The 15,943-nt window shown below is 45.6% G+C and overlaps 1 protein-coding gene across 4 annotated transcripts in view; it reads left to right on the top strand.

Moving 5' to 3' along the window:
- Nucleotides 1-15,943, top strand: part of LOC134355786 (uveal autoantigen with coiled-coil domains and ankyrin repeats-like) — a 195,030-nt gene that overhangs the window by 55,699 nt on the left and 123,388 nt on the right. The gene's annotated exons all lie outside the window — the stretch shown is intronic.

The raw sequence follows: 15,943 nt of genomic DNA, 5'->3' as shown, positions 1-15,943 counted from the left end.
CCGGGGAGTGTCCAATCCATACTCGGAGCAAATGTTCCTGTACACGATTCCTGCAACTTGATTGTGCCATTCAGTGTGTGCTGTGTCTGCCTGCGTCTTCCACCGTGTTTCTATGCGCTGGATGGCTTCAGCAGATTCCTTGCACGGTCTGCATCTTGGATCTCGTCTGGTGTGATAGACCACTGCTAATATTCCTCTTGTGCAGCTGTGAGCAGCACCTCTGTGCTGTCCCTCAGCACTGCCCGTTCCAGTTAATGGTAGGACTCTCTTGTGTCAGCCACCTCTGATATCCAGCGACCGTACATTCCATGCAGGGGCTTGTCCTGCCATGGCCCCTGGTCCTCTGGCTCTGCTTCACCCACTTCCAGTTCCATGTCCACATACATACATTTCCTTATTGTAATTCAGTGCTCTTGATTATGCATTGCTCTGCTGTCCCAAAACAAAACAATTCACAACATAGGCATTAAACCTGATTCTGACAAATGCAGCCAATCTTTTAAAAATAAAACATCTTTAGATGTACAAGATCATTCGGCATTGGGAGTCCTCCCTCGCAACGTGGCCAACATCGACATCACTTCAAAAGATCAGAATCGGGTTTAATATCACCAGTGTACGTTGTGAAATTTGACTTTGCGGCAGCCGTGCAATGCAATACATGATAGGAAAATGCTATGGATTACAGTAAATATATTAAATAGTTAAATAAGTAGTACAAAAATAGAAATTAAAAAATAGTGAGCTGCTGTTCAAGGGTTCAGAGTCTATTCAGAAATTGGATGGCAGAGGGGAAGAAGCTGTTCCTGAATCATTGAGTGTGTGTCTTCAGGCTTCTGTACCTCCTTCCTGATGGTAGCGATGAGAAGAGGGCATGTGGTGGGCGTCCTTAATGACAGATGCCACCTTTTTGAGGCATTGCTCCTTGAAGATGTCCTGGATACTACGGAGGCTAGTGTCCATGGTGGAGCTGACTGAGTTCACAACTTTCTGCAGCTTATTTCGATCCTGTGCACCTCCACCCCCGGCAGCATACCAGGTGGTTAATCAGTCATTAACGTACCACTCCTTGTGGGAGCTTGTTGGTGTGCAATTTCTGCACTGCGAGGTTGGGCCTGCACTAAATTAAATGTTAGTGAACTTTTGTACTTTCAAATTATTAAGCCGGTGACACCCACACTATTGTTAGGATTTTAAAACTGTTGGTCTGCATCGCTGTGATGCCAGCGTTCTGTCGATGTTGTGTTTCACCTGTCTAAATTGGTACCTGTCACTCACAAGACATTTCTGTTCTGTTTTCATTTTTTTTAGGAATCCTAAACTGGTGCCTGTTTTGAAGCAAAATGCTACTCCTAATATGTACAGGGTGTCTGCCAGTTGTTCTATTTAGGGGCAGCGGCTGAGCCAAGTCACAAGGGATGTCAGTTTGTAATGTAAACTGGGATGTCCAGTGTGAATTCCTCATCATCTGTGGAGGGCCAAACCAGAGTCAGATTTGTGTGTGTGTGTGCGTGTGTGTGTGCGTGTGTGTGTGCGTGTGTGTGTGGTCACAGTAGTGTCCTTTAACAGCAATGTGTTCACGCCGAGCGGGACGGTACGGTCCTGAGAGGAGCGCCACAGTAGCGTAGCGGTTGGCGCAGTCACTTTTACAGTGCCAGGTGTAAGGTCGGGATTCGATTCCTGCTGCAGTTTGTACGTTCCCCCTGCGACAGCGTGGGTTTCCCCTCGGGTGCTCCGGTTTCCACCCGCAGTCCAAAGACAGACATAAGCTGTGAACATGCCGCGTTGGCACCGGAAGCATGGCGATACTTGTGGGCTGCCCAGCTCAATCCTCACTGATTTGACTTGATGCAAATGATGCATTTCACTTTGTTTTGGTGAACATGTGATAATTGAATCTGTATTGTGTGAGAAGCACTTGGACAGGTCCATGGGCATGGGCCTGGAGGGGTTTCGGCCAAATAGCTGGATGGCCATTGTGGTCAGCATCGACCAGATGGTCTGAAGGGTGCATTTCCATGCTGCTTGGCTTCATATGGGTAGCAGGACGGGGTGGAGATATGTCTCTACCAGAGAGGTGTAAGGCACTCCTTCCCTCCGCCAGCCTGCAGGTCACCCTTGGGCAAGGTGTAGCATCTGCTTAGCCCCCCGATCAGGGTCATGTAAAGCCATGGGAGCAGGTGGTGGATGGTCGTATGAGCAGTTGGTACAGATCACAAGTCCTGGTTATACAACCACTGATGCCAGGCAGACAATCTCTGAAGAGTACTGATAATGGTTGGGGTCACCTGTCTTGTAAAGTCACTGCCCAGAAGATGACAATGGCAAACCACTTTTCAGAAAAATTTGCCTAGAACAATCATGGTCATGGGATATACGACACGGTACATCGTGGTCATGGGATATACGGCATGGCACATCATGGTGGTGAGGGTTGCTTTAAGGAGTGATTTTCTCTCTGTGACTGAGCGGGTTTCCTCCGGGTGTCCCAGTTTCCTCCCACGGTCCAGGGGATTGCTGAGTGGTGTGGCTGAGAGGGCTGGAAGGGTCTGTTCTGCTCTGTACTCAAATAAATATAACCCTCTTACAGTAATGAACCAATGGACCAATTTCATGTCAGTGTGTAGATGGCTGAATTGACTTGGAGATTAAGTGCCAGTGTTGATGGATCGATGTGATTGCTGTCCACTGTTTATCAATGCCACCAACGTAGGACTTCACCATGAGATAATCCATTTCTTTGCAAAAGAGTGCATAAAACATAGAACCATACAGCACAGCACAGGCCTTTCGGCCCACAATGTTGTACCAGCCTTTTATCCTACCCTACAATCAATCTAACCCTTCCCTCTGACATAGCCCCGTTTTTTTTTTCATCCATTTGCTTGTTTAGGAGTCTCTTAAATGTCCATAATGTGTCTGCGTCTTTCACCACCCCTGGCAGGGTGTTCCACAAACACACCACTCTGGGGCAGGGGGACTTTTACATCCCCCCTCCTTTCCTCCTTACCACCTTAAAATTATTACCCCTCGTATTAGTCATGTCAGACCTGTGAAAGTATCTCCGGCTGCCCACTCGATCTATGCCTCTTGTCATCTTGTACACCTCTGTCCAGTTACGGCTCATTCTGCCTCACTCCAAAGAGAAAAGCCCCAGCTCGCTCAACCTTTCCTCCAGACATGCTGTCTAATCCAGCAGCAACTTGGCAGGTCGGGCAGCGTGTATGGAAAGGAATAAAGAGCTGATGATTCAGGTCGAGAAACTTCATTAGAATCCTGATCAAGGATCCCCATTGATTCTTTATTCCTTTCCGTGGATGTTGCCTGATCTGCTAGGTTCCTCCAGAATTTTGTGTGTGTGTGTTAATCTGGATGTTCAGCATCTGCAGAACTACTTGTGTTTATGGTTTGCTGTCTAATGCAGGAAGCATCCTTATGAATCTCATCTGCACTCTCTGAAGCCTCCACATCCTTTCTGTAATGGGGTGAACAGAATTGAACACAATATTCAAAGTTCAAAGTAATTTTATTACGGAAGTACATGTATATGTCACCATATACAACCCTGAGGTTCATTTTCTTGTGGGCATACTCAAATCTATAGAATAATAACCATAACAGAATCAATGAGACTGCCCAACTAGGGCGTTCAACCCCAGTGCAGAAGACAACAACTGTACACATAAAAAAATAAACAATAAGTTTTGAGAACATGAAATGAAGAGTGCTTGAAAGTGGGAACATTTCAATGCTGGGGCAGGTGAAGTTGAGTGAAGTTATCCCCTTTGGTTCAAGAGCCTGGTGGTTGAGGGGTAATAACTGTTCTTGAACCTGGTGGTGTGGGTCCTGAGGTTCCTGTACTTTCTTCCCTGATGGCAGCAGCGAAAAGTGTCATCTAACTGGGATCTTAACTAGGATCTGCATAATTGTGAAATGCCTTTTTGAAATGCAAGGGTTTACTATTTTATTCTGTTGTTTTTGCATGTTGTATATGCATTGTCTTCGAATGTAATGGAGGGCATTTTGTTCACTGTGCTTGTCTCATCTTTGAAAGAACTAGTCAACTAATTCCAGCCTTTTCGCACAACCAACAATGCAAGTTTGGACCTAATTAATACTTTTTTTGAATATCATTGCCTCAAAACACAACAGAAGCAATCCTACTCTGTTTACCAAACCCTGAAAACTGTATTCTATGCACACTCATCCTATGTAACCGCAAATAGTTTTTCCTTAATTACTCTGTCAAAATCAGTCATGTCTCGTCTCCCACGACAGTTACATCATGAATGTAAACATGTACAATATTAAATGCAGTAAACAACATTTTTAATTTGAAACTCGCAAACAAGTCTTACAAAGTAGAAAGATGAAGAGGAATTTTTTTGGCCAGTGGGCGATGAGTCTGTGGGATGCATTGCCACAGGCAGCTGTGAATACCAAGTCATTGAATATATTTAAAGCAGAGCTTGATAGATTCTTGATCAGTAAGGGCATCAAAGGTTACGGGGAGAAGGCAGGAGAATGTGATTGAGAGCGATAATAAATCAGCCGTGGTGGAATGGCAGAGCAGACTCGATGGGCCGAGTGGCCGAATTCTGCTCATGTGTCTTATGAAAACCTAAAATACTGCAGTTGCTGGAAATCTGAAGTAAAAACAAAAAATATAAGGATATAAAAGTACAAAATGGTTCGCAAGGTAAGCAGCGTCTATACAAAGTCAGAGTGAAGTTTATTATTAAAGAATGTATATGTGTATGTTACCATATACAGCCTGAGATTCATTTTCTTGCAGGACAATAGAAATATATAGAATTAACAAAAAACTATAAAGGCTGACAAATAACCAATGTGCAGAACAAAACAAACTGCAAATACAAAATACCGAGAACACATTATAAAGAGCCCTTCAAAGTCGTAGAATCAGTTTGGAGTTGTGCCGAGAGTAGTTATCCATGCCAGTTCGAGAGCCTGATGGTTGTAACTAAAGATAAAAGATTAGCTTTATTTGTTCCATGTACTGTACATTGAAACATGCAATGAAGTGTGTCAAATTGATGAGATTGTACTGGGACAGCTCACAGGCCTTGCCACGCTCCCAACATGGCATGCCCACATCTCACTAACCCTAACCGTGTATATCTTTGGGAGGAAACCTGAGCACCCAGAGGAAACGTGGTTATGGGGAGAAAATGCAAACTCCTTATGGATGGCGGGAATTGAACCCTGGTCGCTGACGCTAACTGCTATGCTACCGTGTAACCCGAGGTTCAGTGACTTCGACAAGCATGGGGGGGAGGAGGACCAAGGGAGGGGTGAATTAGTGTAGATTAACTAAATTGTGGATGGGATTTTACCTATTGAACTGAGGCAGGGATCAGAATGCTTCCTTTAACCAAACTGGGCTGGGAATTTTCATTGCAAGAATGTTGAATTTTCCCAATTTCAGGTAACACTGAGTGCTGGCCGGCGGTGTAGTGCAGGGGTCCCCAACCTTTTTTGCACTGCGGACCGGTTTCATATTGACAATATTCTTGTGGACCAGCCGAGTGGGGGGGTGGGGGGGTTGCCAACGGACAAGAGTAGCAGTCAAAAACGCTGGGTTTACCCCGAGAAAGACTACAATGACCATGAAACCTTGCGTGGGCACCAGTGTGCATGCGTAACTTGCGCATGCGTGTACAATTTTTTTCCACAAATCGGTTTTGGTGATTCTTTTCGGGGGGGGGGGTGTTAATCACGACCGGAATACAGATGATAATTAGCTAGTACACTCAACTTCGTTTCTAAAAGGGTTTATCTAACGAATTTAATATTAAACACACGGCGCATATTTTCCTCGCATGAATATAGCGATAAGTCAATTATCAGGGGAGGACAGGGGAGCTTGAAGTAAGTGTTGAACGAACTTCCAGTAGAAGTGGTAGAGGCAGGTTCGATATTATCATTTAAAGAAAAATTGGATAGGTATATGGACAGGAAAGGAATGGAGGGTTATGGGCTGAGTGCAGGTCGGTGGGACTAGGTGAGAGTAGCGTTCAGCACGGACTAGAAGGGCGGAGATGGCCTGTTTCTGTGCTGTAATTGTCATATAGTTATATAAGTCAATAGCATCATAACATTTTAAGTATCGTTTGGATATTAAACATGCAGCACATATTTTCCCCGTATGAACATATAAAATCATTGCAACACACCAATATCGCTGAAACAGTGGGAGCCCTGGGATTGTTTTCGTGCAACAAGAGGGTTCCATTGAGGGGTGATGGGAGACAGCGATACTCAAACGGGGTTCTTTATGTCTAGTCTATTCCGCATTTTAGTTTTCGTTGCATTCATCGCAGGGATATGTTGGAAATGGAAGCAACTTTTTTGGTGCTTTCGTGGCTATCTCAGGATATTCAGCCTTGACTTTGATCTGGAATCCGGCAGAGATGTTATGTCAAACAGACTTTTCAGCCCGCTGTTATTTGCAAGCTCGAGGAGTTGATCATCTTCCCGCGCTGAAATGGATGACGCGCGGGTAATGACCTCGCATGCGTAATGGCTCAACAGTGAGCGTGACAGGGAACGAGGAAAGGTGCAGCTGACTCATATCGCCAAATCATATCGTTTCCTCGCAGCCTGGTGGTTGGGGACCGCTGGTGTAGTGGTACCAACACTGGCTTTTGAGGAGAGTAGTCCCGGGTTCGAATCCGGCTAGCTGCTTGCATGCTTTTCCATCTGTGCTGTGCTGAGTGTCGAGCTAGCAACTCGACCTCACCAAAAAAAAGACAAAAATGCACAATAAACAGCAAGGTTGCTGCCCAATGTGACTGAAATTAGAGCTATCATGCTCTTCGACATGGAAACCTGCACTCTGTTACCCGTCCCTTCACATCCAGTCAGTAATGGTCGAAAAAGTGAATTGAATGCAAGTGTGTCATGTTTAATTCTCAGTAATGTTGGGAGGTTGACTCGTGCTGTTATGGAATTGCTTTGCTTAAAATTTCTGCTTTCTGCAAGGGTTCGAGTTGGGCAGCTGATATCAAGTGAAGTCAAGCACTCAAAGCTCCGGGGACTTGTGGTAATTATGGGCAGCTGTTGTTAAGTGTGTATGTGTGTGTGTGTGTGTGTGTATGTCATTTTTAACCAAGTTTTGTTAAGCGTGTTATTTTTAAAACACAGTTCATGGATATCACTGAGGTGTAACCGTATACTCGGATAAGTGAGACAATCCCAGCATTAAAATGGTGTTAATTTTATATATTTATTTTATTCAGAGGTACAGCATGGTAGCAAGCCCATCTGCCGCAATGAGCCTGCGTCACCCAATTACAGCCGTATAACTAAATAACCTGGTAACTACATGCGTCTTTGCACCGTGGAGGGAACCAGAGCACCCGGGGGAAAGATAAGTTCGTGGAGAGAACGTGCAAACGCCTTGCAGCCTGTGGCGGGGGTTGGACGCGGGTCACTAGCACTGTAACGTGTTCTGCTAGCGGCTGCTCTACCCTGGTGCCCCATATATTTCAGTAGATTAAAGATTAGCTTGCCTTGTCACACGTGCATCAAAACACACGGTGAAATGTGTTGTTTGTCTCAGATCAAATCAGTGAGGGTTGTGTAGGGCAGCCCACAACTGTCGTGCTTCTGGCGTCAACGTGCCATGCTCACAACTTACTAACCCTAACCGGCACATCTTTAGACTGAGGGAGGAAACCGCAGCACCCACTGGGAGAATGTACAGACTTCTTGCAGGCACTGGCAGGAACCAAACCGCGGTGGGTGACTACTGGCATTGTAAAGTGATGCGCTAACCACGACACAACTGTGCCGCCTCGTGTAGATTGAAAGAAGCTGGGAAATGCATGGGCTGAATTGCCTGTTCTCTGGGCTGTAAATTCCGGATGAATACATTCGTGACCTGAGCAATGTTTAACCTTTGAGCATTTTAAGAACCTGGGTGGGCAGCTGAGCAGGAATTAAAGTAGGCCAAAAGGTTGGCACAACATCGTGGGCCAAAGGGCCAGTACTATGCTGGAGAAGATTTCTATAGATGTACTGTGGAGAGCATTCTGACTGGCTGCGTCACCATCTGGTATGGGGGAGGGGGTGTGTTACACAGGATCGAGGTAAACTGCAGAGAGCTGTAAAATCAGTCAGCTCCATCATATCTACTGGTCTCTGTCATATCCAAGGGCATCTTCAAGGAGTGGTGTCTCAAAAGGGAGGCGTCCATCATTAAGGACCCCCACCACCCAGGACGTGCCCTCTTCTCATTGTTAACATCAGGGAGGAGCTACAGGAGCCTGAAGACCCACACTCAATGATTCAGGAACAGCTCCTTCCCCTCTGCTATCCGATTTCTAAATGGACATTGAACCCGTGAAAGGCAGCTCACTATTTTTTAAAATTTCTGTTTTTGCACTGCTTGTTTAATTTAACTAGTTAATATATATACTTTAATTAATTTATTATTTTCTATATTTATTACGTATTGCTGCCACAAAGTTAACAAATTTGATGACATATGCTGGTAAATCTAATTCTTAGAGTTCTATGTCCGAAAAATAAATAATGAAAATTTGCTTTGATTTCAATATTGGAGTGATTACTTTATTTTTCCAAAGTAACACTGAGATTTAATGTGGAAATTCGGATTCTATAAATAAAAATCGTTGGTCAGCGATAAATGGTTCTGGTGCTGGTTTTCAGCTGAAAGGGTGGTGTTTGGAAACTGTGTTGTAATATAGTTCTGGTGTGCCGAGTTCTGGTGTGAAATCTTATCCTGCTGATTGTCACTTACTGCAGGGTGGCTTGGCCAAGGCAGATGAAGTTCTGATGGACTGTAAGCAGAGAAAGGGTGACAGGGGAGGGAGATATTAAATTCAAGCACTTGGAGTAACTGTGCAGGGTTACTTTCGGAATCAAGATTCAAATTGTCTAATGTCATTTCCAGTACACGAGAACAAAATTGTTGTTACTCTGGATCTGATGTAGCACGAAAGGCAGGCAGGAAGACACGATAACCTGTGGTCATAACTGCCCAACACATCCCTGGCAGCAGCCTCACAAACACAGGGAAATCTGCAGATGCTGGAGGTCCGAGCAACACACACAAAATGCTGGAGGAACTCAGCAGGCCAGGCAGCATCCATGGAAGAGAGTCAACAGGTGATGTTTCAAGCCAATAAGAGGGGTCTTGGCCCAGAACATCGACTGTTTACTCATCTTCACAGATGCTGCCTGGCCTGCTGAGTTCCTCCAGTATTTTGTGTGTGTTGCACTGGCAACAGCTCACCCACCATCAAGGACATCTGTACAGAAACATCATGAAGGATCCCACCCACCCTGCTCATGGACTGTTTGCCCCTCTCCCATCAAGGAGGGGGCTACGTCGCATCCACGCTGGGACCACCAGACTCAGAAACAGTGACTTTTCCCAAGCAGTAAGGGTGACCAACACCTCCACCCACTGGCCTCAGAACTCCTATTTCCTATTGGTCTAGTGTCATATTATGGGCATACAATCTGGCTATGTGTATAAGCTATCTTTATGTATTTATGTTTATTGTGTCTTTTAGTACTACTGTGTTCTTTTTTTGTGCTGCATCGAATCTGGAATGATAATTATTTCGTGCTCTGCACACTTCAGAAGATGACATTAAGCAATCTTGAAGCTTGAAAAACACAGCAATTTAAAGACCACAATAAAAAGACAATGAATATAAATAGATGAGATGGGTTATCAGGTTTAATATCACTGTCATATGCTGTAAATTGTGTTTGGTGGCAGCAGGACAGTGCAATACATCAAAAAGCTATAACTTTCATAGGATATATATACATATGTATATTTAAAACAAATTAAATAAGTAGCGCAAAAACAGAGCCATGAAGTACTGAGATAGTGTTTTGTGGATTGGTTTATTGGTTGTTCAAATCTCTGGTGGAGGGGAAGAAGTTGAGTGTGGGCCTTCAGGCTCCCGTACCTCCTCCCTGATGGTACAGGACCCTGAAGGCCTAACGTGAAGAGGTCGAGTCCTGAGTGGTGGGCGTCCTTAGTGACGGATGCCGCCTTTTTGAGGCTTCACTTCTTGAGGGGGTCCTTGACGGCGGGAAGGCTATTGTGACGGAGCTGGCTGAGGTACAGCTTCCTGCAGCCTTTTCTGATCCCGTGCAGCAGGCCCTGCAGCCCCTCCACGGCACAGGTATTCTGCAGGAGTTTGTCGAGGTTGAAAAGAGAGAGAAGGCAACTGACTTTATTGATGCTGACTTCATAAGGAATCACAACTTTGAGAGCAGTAAACTCCCCTTCAGATTTAGATGAGTGTTTAGCCCAGGAGGTAACGACTCTCCTCGCCTTTGTAAAGCACATGAAGAAAACGACATGCACAGTGACAAATATAACCAATGAGTATAAAGCAACAGAATGGCGCAAAGTTTCACAGTGGTGTCATAGAATCAGAGAGCACTACAGCACAGAAACAGGCCCTTCAGCCCATCTAGTCCATACTGTACTCTTAGTCTGCCTAGTCCACAGCCCTTCCATCCACATACTTATCCAAATTTCTCTCAAAAGTTATAATTGAACCCCCATTCACTACTTCCACTCGTTTCACACCCTCGCCACCCTCTGAGTGAAAAAGCTGCCCCTCATGTTCCCCTTGAATATTTCACCTTTCACCCTTTACCCTATAGTTTTAGTTTCACCTGATCTCAGTGGAAAAAGCCTGCTTGCATTTACCCTATCAATACCTTTGTAATTTTGTTTACCTCTATCAAATCTCCTCTCGTTCTCCTCTGCTCCAGGGAATGAAGTCCAGCCCTGTTCAGCCTTTTCCCGTAATTCAGGCCCTCAAGTCCTGGCACCATCCTTTTAATCTTATTAATATTTTTCCTGTAGGTAGGTGACTAGAGCTGCACACAATACCCCGAATTAGGCCTCGTCAATGTCTTGTACAGTGTCAACATAACAGCCCAGCTCCTGTACTCAGAAGTTAGATTTCTGAAGGCCAACATGCCAAAAGCTGCCAATACAACCCTACCTACCTGTGACACCACTTTCAAGGAGTTATGGCTGTGCCAGCGGTGCTCATGTGCTTCTCGAATATAGAACATTACAGCACAGTGCAGGCCCTTAGGCCCATAGTGTTGTGCTAATCTTGTAACAGGCTCCAAAATCAATCTTGTGCTTCCCTCCTACATAACCTCTCATTTTTCATCCATGAGTCCAGGAGTCTCTTCGTAGGTTTAAAAAGACCCAGGTAGAGTGGAGTGGGAGAGGATGTTTCCTTTGGTGGGGGAGTCTAGGATCAGGGAATGAAGCCTCAGAATGGAGGGGCATCCATGTAGGACAGATGTTAAGGAATTTTTTTAGTCATAGGCTGGTGAATCTGTGGAATTCATTGCCACAGACGGCTGTGGAGGCCAAAATATTGGCAGACATCCCACCTCTCCTGGAAGTTCTGGGAGTCTCCCGCATATGAATAGTGGCTCCCTGATGCCTGCAAATTATATACAATATCACGGAAATCAATTTTTTTGAGAGTGAGCGAGAGAAAGCAAGCGAGAGCGCGAGACAAAGCAAGCAAGCGAGAGTGAGTGCGAGAGAAAGCAAGCGAGAGCACGAGAGAGCGCGAGAGCGCGCCATGGCAGAGTGTTCCAAAAAAAAGAAAATATAAAACGTACGTCATCCCAGACTACACTAAAGTGTACCCCTGCCTAATAGGGGTCAAAAAGAATGAGTGTTGCTCGCTGCACTGTTTGCAACAGTGACTTTTCTATTGCCCATGGTGAGTTAAGACTGTAAAAGACATGTTGAGGTGAGTTTAACAGGTGTCATTCGTTCATTAGCATAGCTAACGTTATTTAAACTAGCTGGCTGGCTGCTAAGGAGCTACTCTATTGCAGACACCCCACCTCTCCCGGAAGTCTCCCGCAAATTGATGGTGCTACCTCCCTGAAATCAGTTTTTGCAGGGTGGGATGTCTGCATTGGGTATATTTAAAGCAGATATTTTATTAGTAAGGGCATGAAAGGTTGCGGGGAGAAGGCAGCCATGATCAAATGGTGAAGCAGACTCAATTGGCTAAATGGACTAATTCTGCTCCTGTGTCTTATGGTGTTTTAAATTCCCTGATGTATCTGCCTCTACCACCACTCCTGGCAGAGTGCTGTACACACCCACCAGTCTGTGTGTTGGCGGGGAGTGGTGGGTAACCTATTTCTGATATGCCTCCCCCCCCCCACAAACTCATACTTCAATCACTTTAAGATGTTCCCTTTCGTGTCAGCCATTTCTACTCTGGGGGGGGATAAAGTACATCAATGCCTCCTATCATCTTGCATGCCTCTGTCAAGTCACCTCTCACCTCTTCTTGCTCTCCCATCTCAGTTGGAGACTGGAGGCCGGCCTGCCCTGCAGCTGGAGGACTGTTGCTGGGAGGGAGGAGAGGGGCTTGTTTTACTGCTGTTGCTTGTTGCGTCCTGTTGTTCTGCCGAGGATTGTGGGCGGGCTAGGTTGGCACCAGCATGTGTGGTGACACTTGTGGGCTGCCCTCAGTACATCCGTGGGTGTGCCGGTACTTTAACCCAAGCAATGCATTTCACCGCACGTTTCCAGGTACGAGCCATGAATCTGAATCTGAACTGAAGCAGGTTCAATGGGCACTGGTCCAGGTAGTGTGAATGTTTCCCTTTGTCGCTCAGCTTCACAGTGTGGGGTAGATTTGTTCCACTGAGTCATCGTTGGGTGTGTTTGGGAGAAGAGGGATCAGAGCAATAGTTCTTGGATTTGAATCCTGCTTTGTGGCAGATTCTTCAGGATTCTCTGAATAAGCTTGTTCCAACTCCTCCCAGTGAAACGTCATTTCACTAAAACCAGCTGCAAAAGTGCTTTCTGGCTGTAAAGCTTGGTGTTAGTGTTGGTTGAGCCAAAGACTCGTAACTGTGAATTAAATTCCCGGAAGCACTCTCTTCAACTACTTCTGCACGCTGTTTATTCTAGGGATTGTCTTTTTCTCTCCAACGATATGATGTGCCCAGATGACTGCAAGAATAAAGTGAACTTGTAGTTTAGTCATAAAACAAACACCACAACTCTCAGAGGGGCAGTGCAAAATTGTTATCGTGGCTGGGTGTGAAACTGGAAAATTCTGCTGTGCTGATAATTTGACCAGGGATTGATTAGAATTGTTCTCGTCTCAGAGAATAAACAGCCAAATGTGATCTTGTGACAAAAGATGGATCATTTAAGGGGATCAGAATCAGGGTAGAACTATAGCTCGTAAATCTATCATTAGATGTTATAACAATAGACAATAGGTGCAGGAGTAGGCCATTCAGCCCTTCGAGCCAGCACTGCCATTCACTGTGATAATGGCTGATCATCCACAATCAGTACCCTTTTCCTGCCTTCTCCCCATATCCCTTCACTCTGCTATCTTTAAGAGCTCTATATAACTCTTTTTTGAAAGAATCCAGAGAATTGGCCTCTAACTGCCTTCTGAGGCAGAGCATTCCACAGAACCACAACTCTCTGTGTGAAAAAGTTTTTCTTCAACAACTCCGTTCTAAATTGTCTACCCCTTATTCTTAAGCTGTGGCCTCTGATTCTGGACTCCCCCAACATCGGGAACATGTTTCCTGCCTCTAGCCTGTCCAATCCCCTAATAATCTTATATGTTTCAATCAGATCCCCTGTCATCCTTTTAAATTCCAGTGTAAACAACCCCAGTTGCTCCAATTTTTCAACATATGACAGTCCCGCCATCCCGGGAATTAACCTCGTGAACCTACGCTGCACTCCCTCAATAGCTAGAATGTCCTTCCTCAAATTTGGAGACCAAAACTGTACACAATGTTCCAGGTGTGGTCTCACCAGGGCCCGGTACAACTGCAGAAGGAACCTCCAGCTTTTTAAAATAGAATTCTTTATTTATTATTGAATGTTGCTGTTTTAACTGGGTCTTCATACCCTGACCAACACATCACAGCAAATTCCCAATGCATGAAAATGTAAGTGAGGCCTCCACTGGTCACGGTTGACCATGGATGTTGTGTCCTAGCTGTCTAGATACGCAAGCCTGGGCAGTACGATATGGAGAGCAAACTATTGCCCATGTAGCAAGCTCCCCCTCTCCACACCATCTGATGAACCCAAAGGAATGGCAGAGACTAATATGGTTTTGTACCTCAATGTGGGTACTCCTGCTCTGGATTTTTCCCTCGGGGTTTACTCCCGAAGCCTTCCCGATGAGTGGGTATTGCCCCAAGGCAGCAGCGGTTTGAGATCAGAGTTTTCCTTCTCCGAGATGAGCTGCCAGTGGTTGAGGAGACCCATCTGCCTTAAGTAACTCGTTTTAAGTTGCCAGTAATCTGCCTTTGCCCCATCTCCTGTCAATAGCAACAGTTCCACTGTGCTTAGTAGCTAAGTCGTACTTGCAGGCCAGGAGCTGGACTTGGTTGTCAGAGGCTATTTGAGACGCACGCCATTTAATAGCTAGTGGGAGGTTGTCCCCACCACCATCCCTGGCTATAACAACCATGAGGAACCAGGTGTAAATGTACACGGTGAATAAGGTTGATCCTTGATGAGACAGATAAGAATAAACTCTCAAGAACTTCACTTACCCAGAAGAGGAGGGTGGGAGGTGGGGAAGAGTGTGGTATGGCCAGGGTGGTAACGTTAGCGGATACACTGGCAGCGATCACCGATCAGGATTCAGTTCCCGCTGCTGTCTGTAAGGCAGTTGTGTGTTTATCCATGGTTGGGGGGGGGGAGATCCTAACCTTTTTTGATGCCATTGACCAATACCATTGAGCAAGTTTTCCAGGTCCCTAGGATGGGAACCCCTGCCCGAGGTGCTCCAGTTTCCTCCCATATTCCAGAGACAACCGGGTAGGGTTACTGAGTTGTGGGCATGCGACACTTGCAGGCTGCCCTCTGCATGTCCTTGGGCTGTGTTGGTTGTTGATGCAAACGGTGAATAAACGTGACAAATAAAGCTAAACTTTTTAAAAAATCTTATGTCGCTTGATGAAGATTTATACAAGTAGCAACAGTCTTGATCATTTTTGTGGTAACAGTTGCAGATTATAAATTGTCCTTTTAAACAGGGAACAGAACACTCCTATAGAAATGTCAAAGCAATTCCAAGTAACGGCATGAATGAGTTTTTCAGTTTTGGAAATGCTTCAGTCAATTTGAGCTCAGCATAAACAATGTGCTCTACTCTGTCTGCATCCATGACTGTGCGGCTAGGCACAGTTCAGATGTCATCTATAAATTTACCGATGGCTGAATCTCGGATGCTGATGAGGCACACAGGGGTGGGATAGATCAGCTGGTTGAGAGGTGTCGCAACAGCAACCTTGTACTCAGCGTCAGTAAGAACAAAGAATTGATTGTGGACGTCCGGAAAGGGAAGTCAGGAGAACACACACCAGTCCTTAATGAGGGGGAAGGGAATGCAGTTTCAAGTTCCTGGGTGTCAGCGTCTCAGAGGATCTGTTCTGGCACCAACATATTGATGCAATTACAAAGAAGGCACGACTGAAGCTGGACATTCGGAGTTTGAGATTTGCCATGTCACCAAATTCCCTTAAGCTTCTACAGCTGTACCATTGACTGGTTGCATCACGCTCTGGAGAGGGGGCACCAATGCAGATGATCAGAAAAAGCTGCAGAGGGCTGTAAGCTCAGCCAGTTCCATTATGGGCACCAGCCTCCCACCATCTGTGGATCTCATTGCCTCAGACAGCTGTGGAGGCCAAGTCATTGAGTAATATTTAAAGCGGAGCTTGATGGGTTCTTGGTTGGTAAGGATGTACTGTCCATTCTCTTCTCTCCTCTTCTCTCCTCTTCTCTCCTCTTCTCTCCTCTTCCCTCCCCTCCCCTCCCCTCCCCTCCCCTGTCCTTCCCTCCCCTTCCCTCCCCTTCCCTGTCCTTCCCTCCCCT

The sequence above is a fragment of the Mobula hypostoma genome, chromosome 13 (assembly GCF_963921235.1).
Source record: "Mobula hypostoma chromosome 13, sMobHyp1.1, whole genome shotgun sequence".
In the NCBI taxonomy this organism is placed as follows: Eukaryota; Metazoa; Chordata; class Chondrichthyes; order Myliobatiformes; family Myliobatidae; genus Mobula; species Mobula hypostoma.
The sequence above is the reverse complement of the archived record's forward strand: the minus strand, read 5'-3'. Positions and strand labels throughout refer to the sequence as shown.